This window comes from Pleurodeles waltl, unplaced genomic scaffold (assembly GCF_031143425.1).
Source record: "Pleurodeles waltl isolate 20211129_DDA unplaced genomic scaffold, aPleWal1.hap1.20221129 scaffold_39, whole genome shotgun sequence".
Taxonomy (NCBI): domain Eukaryota; kingdom Metazoa; phylum Chordata; class Amphibia; order Caudata; family Salamandridae; genus Pleurodeles; species Pleurodeles waltl.
In genome coordinates this window covers 4,285,606-4,301,689 of record NW_027150097.1, presented here as the reverse complement: position 1 = coordinate 4,301,689, position 16,084 = coordinate 4,285,606, and the positions used below count along the sequence as shown (strand labels likewise).

The window sequence follows — 16,084 nt, the reverse complement described above, 5'->3', positions numbered from 1 at the left end:
TGATGGTAAAGAAGCTGTGCTGCAGTGCAGGGACAAACAGAGGAAAAAAAGGAAAGATGCCGAATAGGAAAAATTCAAATGGGAATGACACGAAAGCCGACTCATGTTAAGCAGTGGGCGGGCTCGAAGCCTACTGCAAGTTTTTCATATTGTCCTCAAGAGCTAAAAGATGTTTTTAAGAGCGACCTAAAACTGAACGTACTTATTAGTTCCTCATTTGGCTTGCAAATATAATCACCAAGCTGCAAAGTCTCTTTTACATCTCTTTGCCAGCACACTCCTCACTGCCTCCTCAATAATAACTGAGCGGACCTTGGCTCTCATGCTTTTCTACCTCTCAAGGGTTATGACCTAGTGGTGCCACCTGCTGTTTCCACCTGAGGCCAGGCAATAAAACGGCACCTTAACTTATTTAGATAGCAGTGCATATAAGATAGTAAAACAATTATTGACAAGCCAATATGTATTGGCCATTGTTTGACCTGCCCCGTCTGCAGGGCCACCCAAAACTTTTTGACTTCAAACCTCATGTTTTTCTAAATTTGTTTTTGTTGGTTTTAGGACTCTGTGCACTTTACCACTGCTAACCAGTGCTAAAGTGCTTGTGGTCTCTCCCTAAGACTTGACAGAAGTGGCCTACATCTGATTGGTATATAAAGTTTATGTAGATTGTTCTGTCTGCACCCAGGACCTGCAAATTAAATGCTTCTGCTAGGTCTGCAGCACTTATTGTGCCAGCCACTAAAGTAGCACTTTAAAACATGTCTCAGTCTGCCATTGTAGCCTGCAGTACAGTTCTAAACTACCTTTTCGACCTGCCAAAATAAACTTTATGCCTGGCCTAAACCTTCCTTTTTAATACTTATAAGTCACCCCTAAGGCAGGCTGTAACAGCTCCTGGGGCAGGTCACATAGTATTTAAAGAGTGGGACATGCGTACTTAATGTTTTACATGTCATGGCAGAGAAAAACTTCTAAAGTTGTTTTTCATTATGGTAAAGCCCATCTCTCCCATTGACTAACAGTGGGTTAACTTATTACATTTAATAAGTGCTAATTTTGGATTGGGAGCAGATTGAGATCTGCTGTTTAGAGTCAAATTGATTATAATTTAAAATTGTCTTCAATGGTAAAGTCAGATTTTAAGTCACAATTAAAAAATACCACTTTTAGAAAGTTAGGATTTTATGTCCTAACCATTTGTGCCTTCTGCCAGTGCCATGGGTCACATTACTGTGAATGACTCAGCTGTTTGGGTTTGTTTATTCCCTCCAGATAGTGTCACAAAGAGGACTTGATGTGGGCAGGATGAGCCATCCTCCCAGGATGGCTGGGGCGGACATGTGCCCAGCCCCATTTACAATTTAGGTGGCTTGCCACCGGCACAAACAAAGGAACCTGACACCAGCCTATTATTACCCCAGACAGTTTGGAGTATTGACAGGGGAAGGGTAGATCTTTCTAAAATCAGATTTTGGGGTAGGATAGTGTATATGTGTGCACACAAAGGCTGGCACTGAATATAAATATTAGACCCTCAGAACCACTGTTCAGATTACTCAGAAGTCTTTGAAGACTCCGAAGAAGGACTGCTGTGCTGCCCTGTTGCTGGTGGGACTGCCCTGATGGCCTTCTGGTGGAAGGACAGCCGTGCTGCCAGAGGAAGCAAGACTGGACCTGTTCCTTGAACCCAGGACCACCAGAGTAAATCCAGGGGCTATCTGTTTGGCCTCCTGTGTGAGCAACAGGAACGCAGCAGGCTCCTGAGACCCTGCAACTTACCTACCTTCCGATTTCTGCTGGAATGAGTCCTAGCCCCCGTGGTACCCCAACAGGTCTTGGAACCTTGGGGTTGTGCTCGAGTGGCCTTCTCCTACCAGAATTCAAAATCTAAGACTTTTTTCACCAAAAACTTCTCTGAGAACTGACAGGAGCCCACGAACTACCTGTAAGCCAACTGGCCAGAGGTGCATCGCCTGAAGGATTGACATTGTCGCAGCTCCTGCTACGCGCTTCTATGCAGCCTCACATCCTCTTTAGCTGGACCTCCTGGTGGTGGTATCCAGCCTTGTGGAGCCCTCTTTGGCCACAGCCTGCAGCCTTTTCCTTTTGTGTGATTCTGAGCTCCAGAAAACATCTGTGTCTGAAGGTAGAAGTCTTCACTTGACGATGACAATGACAACCTCCTCTGGCTGAAAATCCAGCTTTTCCCACACAGAGCTTTTCCTGCCATTATCAATGGCTTCTCTGAGATTTTGTCCAGTGGCTCACCTTCATCGATGACCTCCCCTCAGATGCAACCTACTGCCTTGTCCTGCTGAGACTCTACCTACTCCAGAACTTTTTCAAGGAATTTTTCTAAGTCTGAAGGTAAGCCAGGACCAGCCCCAAACCACCAACACTTGTGTCCAATCCGCACTCCATCGTGGTCAGCTTTAACTTTTGACTTTGACTGTGTGTTGCATAACCAGATACCCAAGGTTGGTGCTTTAAATTTTGAGGTGCCGAATTTCACTAAAAACTTTAAAAAATCATAATTCTGTTTCTACTGATAGGATTTAATTAGTTTTGATGACATTTTATTTATTACAAATCCCTCTACTTTTCTAAATTGGTGTGAGATTTTTCTTGTTTTGTGTTTTCACTCTATTACTGTTTGATTGCTGCATAGATACTTTCCACATTTCCTCTAAGTTAAGCCTGAGTGATTGTGTATCAAGCTACCAGATGGTTGAACACAGGATAATTTACTGACTTTTTGTGGTGCACCCTGACAAGGATTGCATTTATTATTTGAATGGGGCTTTCACCCCCTCAACTAATAACCCAATTTCTTATAGCAGTGACACTTATTGGCTTTGGCAATGTTTTTTTTAATCTAATACTGCTGTTGCAAAGGCACATGCACCTGTGGTGGCCATCTTGGAATGGGATTCATTAAAATGTTACAAAATGCCTTTAAATGTGGCCATTGTGGATGTGCAAATCCACTGGATCATCTCTGAATACATTTTAATTTATTTAAACAAATCCCTTTCAAAGATGGCACTGTGAAAATGCATGTTAAAAGTAATTCAAACATGTTTGCTGTGCAAGGATGTGTGTTGTGTGGATGGCCATCTTGAAATGATTTTAAAAAGGTTTTAGGGTGACTGGCTGCTGTTAATGCAGTGGGTAGCATGAATGAGTAAGAAGGGAGGGAGGGTGCAACAGGACATTAGATAGCGAGGAATGAAGAGAGGGAGATGGGGATGGGTAACAGATATTGCAAGAGGAATAGAAAATAGTATTTCCCATGAACTGCAAACTAGGTCTGATGTCAGCAATGGAGAGATACATCGTCCAATCAAAACAGTGCGATCGGAATGCTCTGGGCAGGACAAATGGAAGCACAGAGACGAAAGCCATCAAATCGAGGCAGGGAGGTTTGATAGACAACAAAGTTATCCACTCATGAGCTAATGGCTGACCCAAAGGCAACTCTTAAGTACATATAATGCATTGGAAACAGCAGGTCTCTAAGAGACAGCTGTGTGTAGCTGAGACATAAAAATGTGAATAAAAATCATTAACAGTCAAGCATAACATGCACCATAAAGTGATACCTTTATGGTCACCTACAGACACTTTGAAAAACTTACTTTGCTTTAATGCTGCTCAAGTCCATATTGCATTCTAGCTTTTTCTTACTCTGCACCCTTACCTCAGCCCTAACGATTTGCCCCTCCATTACTTTCTAATCCTCACGTCTCCTGTTCCATGTGTCTGCCAGGCAGTGACAAGCACACCTGCCTACTTGGTATCACCTTCGCCGCATCTCATTGGTGCGGATGCATATCTACAGGACGGTGGTGCTCAGGCCACCCACATCCTCTTCATCATCACTCTCTTTTTCCCTTCTTCTTTGGTTATTATCGGTGCTTTATTTGCAAAACAATAAGAGCCGGAGCCCAAAGCACTGCTCAGACACACTCAACTGGCACCATTCAATGTCAGAATGTGAATAACAAAGGTGTATAGTCCCGAATCCACCTCAGGCCTCTTTAGTTCACTGCCAGGCACTCCCTGCCCAGTTATCTCACTCTTACAGGTGTCTGCTATCTCCCTTGGTGACAGGTTTTCTGTATTTCTCTCCCTCAGCCATTTTGTTTAGTTTGTTTTCCACTCTGTAAGTCTCGGGAAATGTCTGATGTGGAGAAGTAAGTGCCAGTCCCCACAATAAGTGCTGGTGCCCTCCACCGGCAACCACCGGCTCAAGTTAAACAGTGGTTATTGTCCTTCCTGTAGTGTAGGTGATGAGTGACCACATACCTCCTATTCATCATATTACCAGGGAGCCCCATCCATTAAATAAAAAACACAATATAACACAAGGTTTTCTCCCACAACAGGAGCTTGAATATAAAACACTTTCAGGCATCGCTGAGTGGTAGAGGAGTGACTGAGAACATTGATCTAGCTAAGTGGTAGATCTGTGATAGAGGACGGACATGAGAAGCACTACAAACCTGACCCAGTGGCATGCACCTTGATGGCTTCGAAATCCAACTTTCACTGAATGCCAAGTCACTTGAATTCACCCTGGACACAAACCTTACCCTTCAGAAATGCAATGCTAAAAGAGACTAAGATGGCCTGGAATCAGCTCTGTCTACTGAACAAAATTAATTGTTCCTTCCCAAGCTATTTATAGTATCCCCACACTCACACATCTGGGTGGTGATAACGCCTTGCTCCATGGCCTCCGAGATTCCACATTGAGCTGCTCAACACCCTCCTCAAAAGGCATCCTACACTCTTCAGCACGTCTCATCCAGCACCTGATGAAATATGGTCACATTACGCACATCCTCATGGAAGTTGGTTCCAATTTTGTCAGGCCGCACCTTCTTCAAAACTAGCTGCATCATTTACAAAGCCTGGGAAACACAAATTGAACAGGGGAGGTAAAGAGCCCCCATACGTCTCCCTGGATAAATTGCATAAACACAAAATGGTATGGGCGCATCCAAACTACACAAAAACTTCATCCCCTTACAGGTATGTGTTTCCGCTCTGCTTGGATAACTTAGTGGTCCTGTCAGGTCACATGAAAAAAGCAATCCTTTCGGGAGAAGGAGCCTCACTTGCTAGTTGTGCCATGCTTCATCCTCGGTAATCTCTCCCCTACCCTGGGAGGACAATGCCACCAGGGCGGCAAACCATCACTTAGGCCAACACGCCCCTATGTTAGCCTAATTGGTCTTGCCCATTGGTCAGGGCCAAGGATCCCTAATGGATTGGCCAAATCATCACAAACAATCAGGAAAAGGGCACTCAGGTGAATCCTACCTGGAACCTCGTACACTTGTACCATATTAACTTAGGCACTGAGCTCCCTGGTCTGGTAGGGGACGATGTCCTCTTTAGTCACACATTCTTCAAGAGGGCACCGTGCAGGTGCGTCGATGTAGACCACATGTCTCCCTGCCACATGATTGCTTTTCTCACATGACCTGACAGGACCACTGAGTTACCCAAGTAGGGCTGACACACGTACCTGTAAGTAGGGGATGTAGTTTTGTGTATTTTGGATGCAACCATACCATTTAGTGTTTATGCCATTTTCAAAGCCATCATGACCACCACCTCCGCTTATCTTGCAGACAAGCTCAGCATCTCTGGTGGTTCTTCGCTCACTGGCAGCCAGGACTCCCATCACATTGCAGAACAAGAAGTGCAAAAAAGAAAAAAAACAAAGCAACCGGACGATTCCATCTATGCACCCGGGACCTGGGACGGCCCCAATGCTGCTCCAATTTAGGAAAGAGTTGAAGACGCACCTCTAAAGAACACATCACAATGCGCTCACCGTTCACAGCCCAGCTGCCCCTCCTGTCTCCTGTTGACTCTGTGCTTGTCTTTGACCCTGTACGACATTCCCCTACCTTTTGAGAAAGTTTGCGCTGCAGGAATACCACATACATGATACACACACATACGGGATGAAGATATAGCTAAGCGGTAAAGCAAGTGTGATGGATCGGGAGATAGGTCAGTGGTAGAGTATTGACCGAGGACAATAATGTAGCTGGGCGCTAGCGTAGTGATGGAGAACGAGTATGTAGTTCAGTGGTATGTCAGCGATACAGGATGAGGACATAGCACAGCGGTGGACTAGTGAGAGGGCAAGTACATAGCACAGCGGTAGCCTGGTAATATCCCAGTGATGAATGATGGAGATATGGCCAGTGGTAGAGCAGTGACAGGGGACCAGGGATAAAGCTCAATGCTGGGGCAGTGATGGGGACGAGCATATAGAAGTGTGGTAATCTACCATTAACTCACAGCACCATGGGAGGAAGATACATATGGGTGATGGAGGCCACTAATGAAAGAAGGGGATATAGCTCAGTAGTAGAGCATTTGACTGCAGATCAAGAGGTCCCTCGTTCAAATCCGGGTGTCACCTTCAGATAATTTTAAAAGAAATTCACTTTACTCAGCATTAGTTGTTGCAAAAATACACCACAGTTTAAAGAGCGTTTTTTGCTTTTAAAGGGACCTCAGAAGCAACACCCCTTTTCCCATCACGTTTTCCAGCAAATCGAAGGCTACTCAAACTTTAATTCACTTTCACTGAAATTACGTGTGAATATTCAGTGCACTCGCTTCATTTCTCTACAGATAACATAACTTGCGTGGCGGGAGCGAACAGGTGTAATCTGTCACTGGGGAAAGCTGTGAGGCGTATTCTTTCACTAGAATGTATATATATAGCATCCGACTCACTGAGTGCACTAGGTTCACTCGTCTGGAATGAAAGCCCACCCCGATTAGGTGACATCAGAAGTAGCATCTCACATAAACGCTAAAAGACCCGATACGGGCGGGAGACGCCCGAATTTTTAAAAAGCGGCTTCATGTTATCTGTCTCCCTCCCGCAGTCGCCTCTGCTACAACATAAGTCAACGGGGGAGAATCCATTCCTCCGATATATATCAGTTATTTACAAAATATCCCTCTTTCACCGTCTAAAATCTTCGCATGTTTGATCTCAGGGTCTCCGAGGCAGCGAAGGAGGCCGGGGGAGGGTGAGAGGCGTCATCCATAGGTCCCGGGGGCATCTGGGGGGGGTAATAGTTTAATATCCTGTAAAGCGCGGCCCCCGCTCGCGCCGCCATTGCACAGGTGAGTTTACATTCGCTCAGGTGAGCTCCACTAGGAGGTGACATTGGTACAACGCGGGCATCTCAAGCGCATATACAGGCGCCGTGTCAGCCTGATGTCCACTGTTTGTTGAACAAAAATGTTTTTCACGCTTTACAGCAGCGAGCCTATGTATTTAATAAAAATAACGCGGAAATAGACAATTCTATAAAAGGTTGAAGGGGACACCCGGATTTGAACCAGGGACCTCTTGATCTGCAGTCAAATGCTCTACCACTGAGCTATATCCCCCTGCCTGTTTCTGCACATACTGTGTCCTTCTGTGATGTCCTACTATCAATGAGCTATATCCCCATATGTTTCAAAGGACCACTACCGTCCTGTACCTCTGCGTAATGAACCATTCTCAGCCCCTTGTCAGGTTCAAGTGTGAGGTACCAGCTGGAAACTGGAACAGGAGAAAGAGTTAATGTCCTCTCCTTGCAACTAACCTCAATCTCCTCAGCAATCACTTTTTCAATACACACCTCAGCAAACATCAGAACTCTTCCAACTAAAACGTGCTACACTAGGAAAGCTCCTGGTCCTGCTGCTTTGCAGTATTGGTTCTTGCACTTGCCTTAATTGTTTGATCTTGGCCAAGTCATGTTAGTTCCCCTTGCTTGCCATTAACTCTTCCATGTTCGTGTAAAGTAAGAAAAAGGTAGAACGCAAAATGGACTTGAGCAGCATTAAAGCAAAGTACGTTTTTCAAAGTGACTGTAGGTGACCATAAAGGTATCACTTAATGGTGCATGTTATGCTTGACTGGTAATGATTTTTATTCACATTTTTATGTCTCAGCTACAGACAGCTGTCTCTTAGAGACCTGCTGTTTCCAATGCATTATATGTACCTAAGAGTTGCCTTTGGGTCAGCCATTAGCTCATGAGTGGATAACTTTGTTGTCTATCAAACCTCCCTGCCTCGATTTGATGGCCTTTGTCTCTGTGCTTCCATGTGTCCTGCCAAGAGCATTCCGATCGCACTGTTTTGATTGGACGATGCATCTTTCCATCGCTGACATCAGACCTAGTTTGCAGTTCATGGGAAAGACTATTTTCTAAGCTAATACAATACCTCAATAGTCACACAGTAACTTATCACACATGAAAGGAACCACACAGTGTTACAAAAATAAAGATACTTTATTTCAGTAACAGTACACTAGATTACTTTTTTTGACAGTTCCCTCAACCCGAGGTAAGTATACACTATGTATATACACAATAGCAATCAGAAATTAGCATAGAACAACAAGCATTGGCAAGAATTGTAGAAAAATAGTTAGGGTCCTAGGAGAGGACCAAACCATATACTAAAATAGTGGAATGCAAAGTGAAGTCCCCCACCCAAAGTTATGGAGTAGTTAGGGGGAGCTGGATGAACTTGGGATCCCAAGAGGTGAGTACCTAAGTGACACTCAGCGACCAGGAGATTAGAGGTAAGTACCAGGTCTTCCCAAAGATTAACAAGAGAATTTAGAAAATGGATTTTACAGGAACAGGACCAGACCAGAGGAATCCAAAGGTGGATTCTGGAAGAAGAAGACCTGCAAAAGAAGGGGACAGGGTCCGGTCCACGATGGAGTATCCAGTTGGGCAGAAGCCACTACCCACCCTTCAGTGGATGAACATCCGGGTTGATGGGGAGGAGAAAAACAGCTGTGGAGCCGAGGCGCTGCAGAGGAGTCCTTGGAGCAGTGCAGATAATGTTCCATGTTGGTCGCCAGGTTGCAGATGGTCAGTGGTTAGGGGAAGCACCAACAAGCCTTGGCAAATACAAGAGGAGGCAAAACAAGAGTTGCAATGATGAAGACGACCAGCAAGGTCCAGGGGGCTCGACCCTTGGAGGGGAGCCTGGGCTGACCCTCAGCAGTTGGGAGAGTCAGCAGAAGCAGCTGCAGCCCGCACAAGCAACCCAGTGGCAGCAGGCACAGTAAGTTGCAGTGAGGCCCAATCAGCACACCTGGAGAGGAGTCCAATGTTGCTGGAGCAGCAGAGAGGAGAAAGTCCTTGCAACTATGACGTGCTGGGGCTTCTCGGAGCCTGACAGTCCCTTGGAGCAGGAGACAACAAGCCTTGGTTGCTGCAAGAGGTGCAGTACACAGGGGTACTGTCCTGCAAGGGCTCATTGTCTCCCAAGTTAGGCAGTGGACAGAGAGGGGACCACTTCAGACCACCAACTGTGATGCAGGATTCAAGCAGTTCCAGAGAAGAGCAGATCCACTCAGCCAGACATCATTGCTTTAGGTGCCTGCAGATGCAGGGGAGTGACTTCTTCACTCCAAGGGAGATTCCTTCTTGCTTCTTGGTGCAGCTGAAGTCTTGCCAACCACAGAAAATGCACCGCCGGGGAAATGTTGCAGTTGCTGGAAGGAGCCTGGGAAACAATGCTGCAAGGTGAGGTCATCTCAGGAGTTGCAGTCTTGTTGGTTCCTGAAGTGTCCAGTTGCGGTTCCAGTGGCCAGGAGCAGAAGTAAACGATGCAGAGGAGTCCTGGTGGAGTCTTGCACATCGAATCTGGGAACCCACCTGCAAGGGAGTCCCTAAATTAGCCCCAAAATGGGGTTGATCACCTTGCACGGTGACCACCAATGAGGAGGGGCATCACCTGACCACTCAGATGCTCCCAGGGGCCTCTGCACATTTTGGTTCAAGATGTCAGAATTGAGTGGCCACCTGGAGGAGCTCTGGGCACCACCACTGGGGTGGTGATGGACAGAGGAGTGGTCACTCCCTTTTTCTTTGTCCAGTTTTGCGCCAGAGCTGGGACCAGCAGTCCCTGGGCTGGTGCAAACCAGTTTATGCAAGGAGGGCACCAAATGTACCCTTCAAAACAAACCAGTGGCTTGGGGAGGCTACTCCTCCCAAGCCTTGTAACACCTATTTCCAAGAGAGTAGGTGTTGCCTCGCTCTCTCACAGGAAATCCTTTGTTCTGTCTTCCCCTGCCTGAGGTGGTCAAACCTGTCGGAAAGGCTGCAGCAGCACGGGCTGCCCAAAAAACCCTGGAAGACTGGTAGGAGCAATACAGGACGATCCTCTAAGGAGCACCCAGAGTGCATGGAATCATTCAACCAATACTGGCAATAGTATTGGGGTATGATTCCGACATATTTGATACCAAACATGCCCAGGTTCGGAGTTACCATTATGTGGCTGGACACAGGTAGAGAGTGACCTGTGTCTGGTACACAGATTATATGGCTTCCCCGCACTTACAAAGTCCAGTGCAATGGAACTGGAGTTCATAGGGGCTCCTCTGCTCATGCAGGGGTGCCCTCACACACAGGGACCTGCACCCTGCCCTTTGGGCTGGGAGGGTCTACCATAGGGGTGACTTACAGTGACCTGGTGCAGTGACCTGTAGTGAAAGGGTGCATGCACCTTTTCACGTGGGCTGCAGTGGCAGGCCTGCAGACACATTGTGCATGGTTCCCATGGGTGGCATAATACATGCTGCCGCCCATGGGGGACCCCTTGTATCCCAATGCCCTGGGTACCTAAGTACCATATACTAGGGACTTATAAGGGGACACCAGTAGGCCAATTGTGGAGTGCACCAAGGTAACCATATTTGGAGGGAGAGAGCACAATCACTGGGGTCCTGGCTAGCAAGATCTCAGAGACAACATTCTACGCACACTGATAGCAGCATGAAGTGGGGATGGTAATTGTAATTAGATAGAGCTTACTACACCTTGCCAAAAAGAGAGTACTTTCCTACACTTACAGCGAATGAAAATCTCTTATATACAGGGACTGAGCAAGATAAAACGCACACCTTGTCAGGGGGTAGTAAAGCGCTATACGAATACAATGTATATGTGAAGTGATAACAAGCTGTGAGCCTTTTCCCCTCCCTCTTGCATTTGCAGCTAGGTGTGAGCCTTAGGTCAGCTCCCAGTCATGATAGAGGAACACAAGGAGACCTGATGGCCCCTCAGCCTTTGTTATGGGCCCAGCTGGAGTCTGATATATGAAAGCCCCCTCCCAGCACGTTGCTGGTGCAAAACAAAAGCAGACAGGATGGGGGCACTGCCGAAAGCGTCCCAGTGTTTGAAAATTACACCTGGACAAGTTCAGGATATCTCAGCGGGGGCACCTCTTGCAGGGGGGATGGCGTCCAACATATGAAAATAGTGTGTGCACGCCGGGTACCCCCGACTTGTGCGCTGCATAACAGGTGTTCACTCGATGGGTTTTATTTTGAGAAGTTCTCAAGCTGATGTAAGGGGTCACATGACTCAAAGGCATTTGTTTGGGACACTTTGAAAACCTTTATTAAGGTCTGTGATCGTGTTCTGTTTTTATCAGAGCTCTGAGGTGTTCTGACTCGAGGAGCTCCCGCCAAAAACAGAGAAATGTGAAACGGACTTCACTTCATGTGTTTCACCGTGTATGTGGCCAAAGCATCAAGGGGTAACTGAGATTGCTGGGCCGCCCCCCTCGTTTAAGCGCTACAAAGGTGACCCCCCTCCTGGCACGTCCTCTTCCCTGGGATCGGAGGGGTTAATCCTCCCCCTCACTCTTCCCCCTCCCCCGATGGACCAGTCTTACTATTGCATCAGATCACCTACATTGCACGTGAGAAGATTAGTGTGAGGACATAGAGAGAACCCCGGAAGAGCGACCTCTGACCCTGGTTCTCAGGCAGGTCGCTCCCCTCACCGCCTCACAGCCTCCAGCGTGACCGCTCTCGCTCCTGTGCCCTGTGCTCCTGTGCCCTGACTGCCTTTTCCCGCCTCCAGTGACCTAGCGGCAGCGCCCTCTTCGTTGTGCCCGAGTGCCTGTGTCCGCTCTTTCTTCTGTACCCCGAGTGCCTGTGCCCCTGGTATTGTTCCACTGTATTGTATTGTTTTTACCTTTTTTGCCCTTACCGTGTTCTTCTCTCTTCCAGCCTCGTCGCGTCACCCCATCGCCGCCCGTTCGTTTCCCGCCGCTACACTCCGGTAGCTCCGCCCCCTTGCTCCCCATTGGCCGCCCCGCTCCCACCTCCCAGCTGCTCCTCCCTCCCTCTTCCCCTCATATGGAGGCCGCGCAGCGATAGAGAGAGCGACCTCTGACCCTGGTTCTCAGGCAGGTCGCTCCCCTCACCGCCTCACAGCCTCCAGCGTGACCGCTCTCGCTCCTGTGCCCTGTGCTCCTGTGCCCTGACTGCCTTTCCCCGCCTCCAGTGACCTAGCGCCAGCGCCCTCTTCGTTGTGCCCGAGTGCCTGTGTCCGCTCTTTCTTCTGTACCCCGAGTGCCTGTGCCCCTGGTATTGTTCCACTGTATTGTATTGTTTTTACCTTTTTTGCCCTTACCGTGTTCTTCTCTCTTCCAGCCTCGTCGCGTCACCCCATCGCCGCCCGTTCGTTTCCCGCCGCTACACTCCGGTAGCTCCGCCCCCTTGCTCCCCATTGGCCGCCCCGCTCCCACCTCCCAGCTGCTCCTCCCTCCCTCTTCCCCTCATATGGAGGCCGCGCAGCGGGCGCGCCGCTGGCGCGCCAAAGGCAAGCCCGTCTGCGCCCGTCCGCGCCTGGACCGCGCCCAGCGCCAGACCCCCTGGCCCCCACCGCTGCGAGCCTACACGCCGGACCTACGAAGCCGCCACCCTCATCGCACTCAACACCGGCCGGATCCCCGGGTGCTGCCGTGCCGCCCCAAGACGCACCCACGGACCCTTCACCTGCCAATCCTGCAAGTTCTCCTGCATCCAGACCCGCACCGCGCCCGCCAAACCAAGCACCAACAGCAACCACCTGAAGTGCATCCTGCTTAACACCCGCTCCATCCACAGACACGCCGTGGAACTCTGGAACCTGCTCGACACCACATCTCCAGACGTCGCCTTCCTCACAGAAACCTGGATGAACGCCTCCTCAGCGCCCGACATCGCCATCGCCATCCCGGACGGATACAAGATCACCCGGAGGGACCGCATCAACCAGACAGGAGGAGGCATCGCCATTGTCCACAAGAACACCATCCGCATCACGACCAACTCCGACGACACCCTCACAGCTGCCGAACATCTCCACTTCCAGATTCACACCGACCCCAAGACCACACTCAGAGGCACCCTCATCTATAGACCCCCAGGACCCCGCACACAATTCAGCGAAGACATTGCAGACTTCATCAGCCCTCACGCCCTCTCCTCCGCCGACTACATCCTCCTAGGGGACCTCAACTTCCACCTGGAGAACAACAACGACAACAACACCACCACCCTGCTGGACAACCTCGCCAACCTCGGACTCAAGCAACTGGTGAACACCCCCACCCACTACGCCGGACACACGCTTGACCCAGTCTTCTCCTCCAGCAAGTACATCTCCTTCAGCCACTCCACCGGACTCCACTGGACAGACCACAGCTGCGTCCACTTCAGCTTCAGAAAAACCACGACTCACCACCACCCACAACAGGCTCCCCGCAGGAGCTGGAACAAGATCACCACCGACCAGCTCTCCACATCACTGAGCCAGAACCCTCCCGCCAGCTCAGCGGACCCCAACCAAGCAGCCAACAACCTTACACAGTGGATCACCAACTGCGCTGACAACCTCGCACCTCTGAAAACCCATCCCATCAGGCCCAACAGCAAGAAAGCCTCCTGGTTCAACAACGACCTCAAGAACTCCAAGAAGAACTGCCGCACCCTCGAGAGAGCCTGGCGAAAAAACCCGACTACAGACAACATGACCGCCCTCAAGTACGCGTCCCGTAAACACCACCAGCTGATCCACACCACCAAGAAGACAGCATTCAAAGAATGACTAGACAACAACGCACACAACAGCAAGGAACTCTTCAGCATCGTCAAAGAGCTCTCCAACCCCAGCGCCGGTAACAACGACATCACCCCCTCACAAGACCTCTGCGACTCACTCGCCTCGTTCTTTCACCGCAAGATCGCCGACATACACAACAGCTTCGGCGCACAGACCACGCACCCAACCACCAAACAGACGCCCCCCAACACCACCCTCCGCGCCTGGACCCCGGTCAGCACCGAAGACACCATCCATACGATGAACACTATCCATTCCGGATCACCAACCGACCCATGCCCCCACCACGTCTTCAACAAGGCCGACTCCGTCATCGCACCCCATCTCCGGGACATCATCAATTGCTCCTTCAACACCGCCACCTACCCGGAGAGCTGGAAGCATGCCGAACTCAGCGCCCTCCTGAAGAAACCATCAGCAGACCCCACCGACCTCAAGAACTACCGCCCCATCTCGCTCCTCCCGTTTCCTGCCAAAGTCATCGAGAAGACCGTCAACAGACAGCTGGCCGCCTTCCTCGAGACTAATGGATCCCTCGACCACTCACAGTCCGGCTTCCGAGCCAACCACAGCACCGAGACCGCCCTCATCGCAGCCACTGACGACATCCGAGCCCTGCTCGACAATGGGGAAACAGCGGCCCTCATCCTCCTGGACCTCTCCGCAGCCTTCGACACGGTCTGCCACCGCACCCTAGTGCAGCGCCTCAGCAACATCGGAATTCAAGAGAAGGCTCTAGAGTGGATCATCTCGTTCCTCACCGGAAGAACCCAGAGAGTCCGCCTCCCCCCGTTCAGATCCGAGGCCACCGAAGTCATCTGCGGCGTACCACAAGGATCTTCACTCAGCCCCACCCTCTTCAACGTCTACATGAGCCCCCTCGCAGCCATCACACGCCATCACAACCTCAACATCATCTCCTACGCCGACGACACCCAGCTGATCCTCTCCCTCACCAACGACCCAGCCACCGCCAGAACCAACATGCACGAAGGGATGAAAGACGTAGCCGAGTGGATGATGAACAGCCGCCTGAAACTAAACTCAGACAAGACGGAAGTCCTCATCCTTGGATCATCACCCTCTGCCTGGGACGACTCCTGGTGGCCCCCTGCCCTGGGCAGCGCACCCAAACCAACGGACCACGCACGCAACCTGGGCTTCATCCTGGACTCCTCCCTCTCGATGACCAGACAAGTCAACGCCGTCTCTTCATCATGCTTCAACATCTTACGCATGCTCCGAAAGATCTTCCGATGGATCCCCACCGAAACCAGGAAGACGGTCACCCAGGCACTCGTCACCAGCCGACTGGACTACGGTAACACCCTCTACACCGGAACCACGGTCAAACTACAGAAAAGACTCCAACGCATCCAGAACGCCTCCGCACGCCTCATCCTTGACATCCCCCGACACAGCCACATCTCCGGACACCTGAGAGACTTGCACTGGCTCCCCGTCAGCAAGAGAATCACGTTCCGCCTCCTCACCCACGCACACAAGGCCCTCCACGACCTGGGCCCCAGGTACCTCAACAACCGCCTGACCTTCTACACTCCCACCCGCCAGCTACGATCGACCAGCCACGCCCTCGCCGCCGTGCCACGCATTAGAAAAGCCACCATGGGAGGAAGATCCTTCTCCTACCTGGCAGCCAAGACTTGGAACTCCCTCTCCATCCACCTCCGTCTGACCCACGACCAACTCTCCTTCAGGAAGCAACTCAAGACCTGGCTGTTTGAGCAGTAGCGGTCCCCCCTCCCCCCCAGCGCCTTGAGACCCTCCGGGTGAGTAGCGCGCTATACAATTTTTTTTTTGATTGATTGATAGCACCGGTGTCACCCCTTTTCAACCGAAGGCTATATGAGTTCATGGGGGCCCGTCCCTTGTGTGACGTCACTGGTTGGCAAGGCCCCTCTTCGCTAACTTCTGAGCCTGGCCCCCCGGTGGGAAAAGAATGATCTTATAAAAAGTCATCATTTGTAAAGAAGTGTTCTGCATGCGCGTGACCCGTGGGGCTAGATTACTCCTGCCTGCGCGTGCCGCAAGCGTCGAGGAGAGGGCAGGCGTAAAATGTATAGGTAAAACACCGCTTCACCCTCATTAATGCTGCG

The 16,084-nt window shown here is 50.1% G+C and overlaps 2 non-coding genes across 2 annotated transcripts; one reads left to right on the top strand and one right to left on the bottom strand.

Moving 5' to 3' along the window:
- Nucleotides 1-6,379: 6,379 nt before the first annotated feature.
- Nucleotides 6,380-6,451, top strand: TRNAC-GCA (transfer RNA cysteine (anticodon GCA)). Its single transcript has one exon. It is a non-coding gene; the product is annotated as a tRNA-Cys (tRNA).
- A 917-nt stretch (nucleotides 6,452-7,368) lies between these two features.
- Nucleotides 7,369-7,440, bottom strand: TRNAC-GCA (transfer RNA cysteine (anticodon GCA)). The gene has a single exon. It is a non-coding gene; the product is annotated as a tRNA-Cys (tRNA).
- Between the last annotated feature and the right edge of the window lie 8,644 nt (nucleotides 7,441-16,084).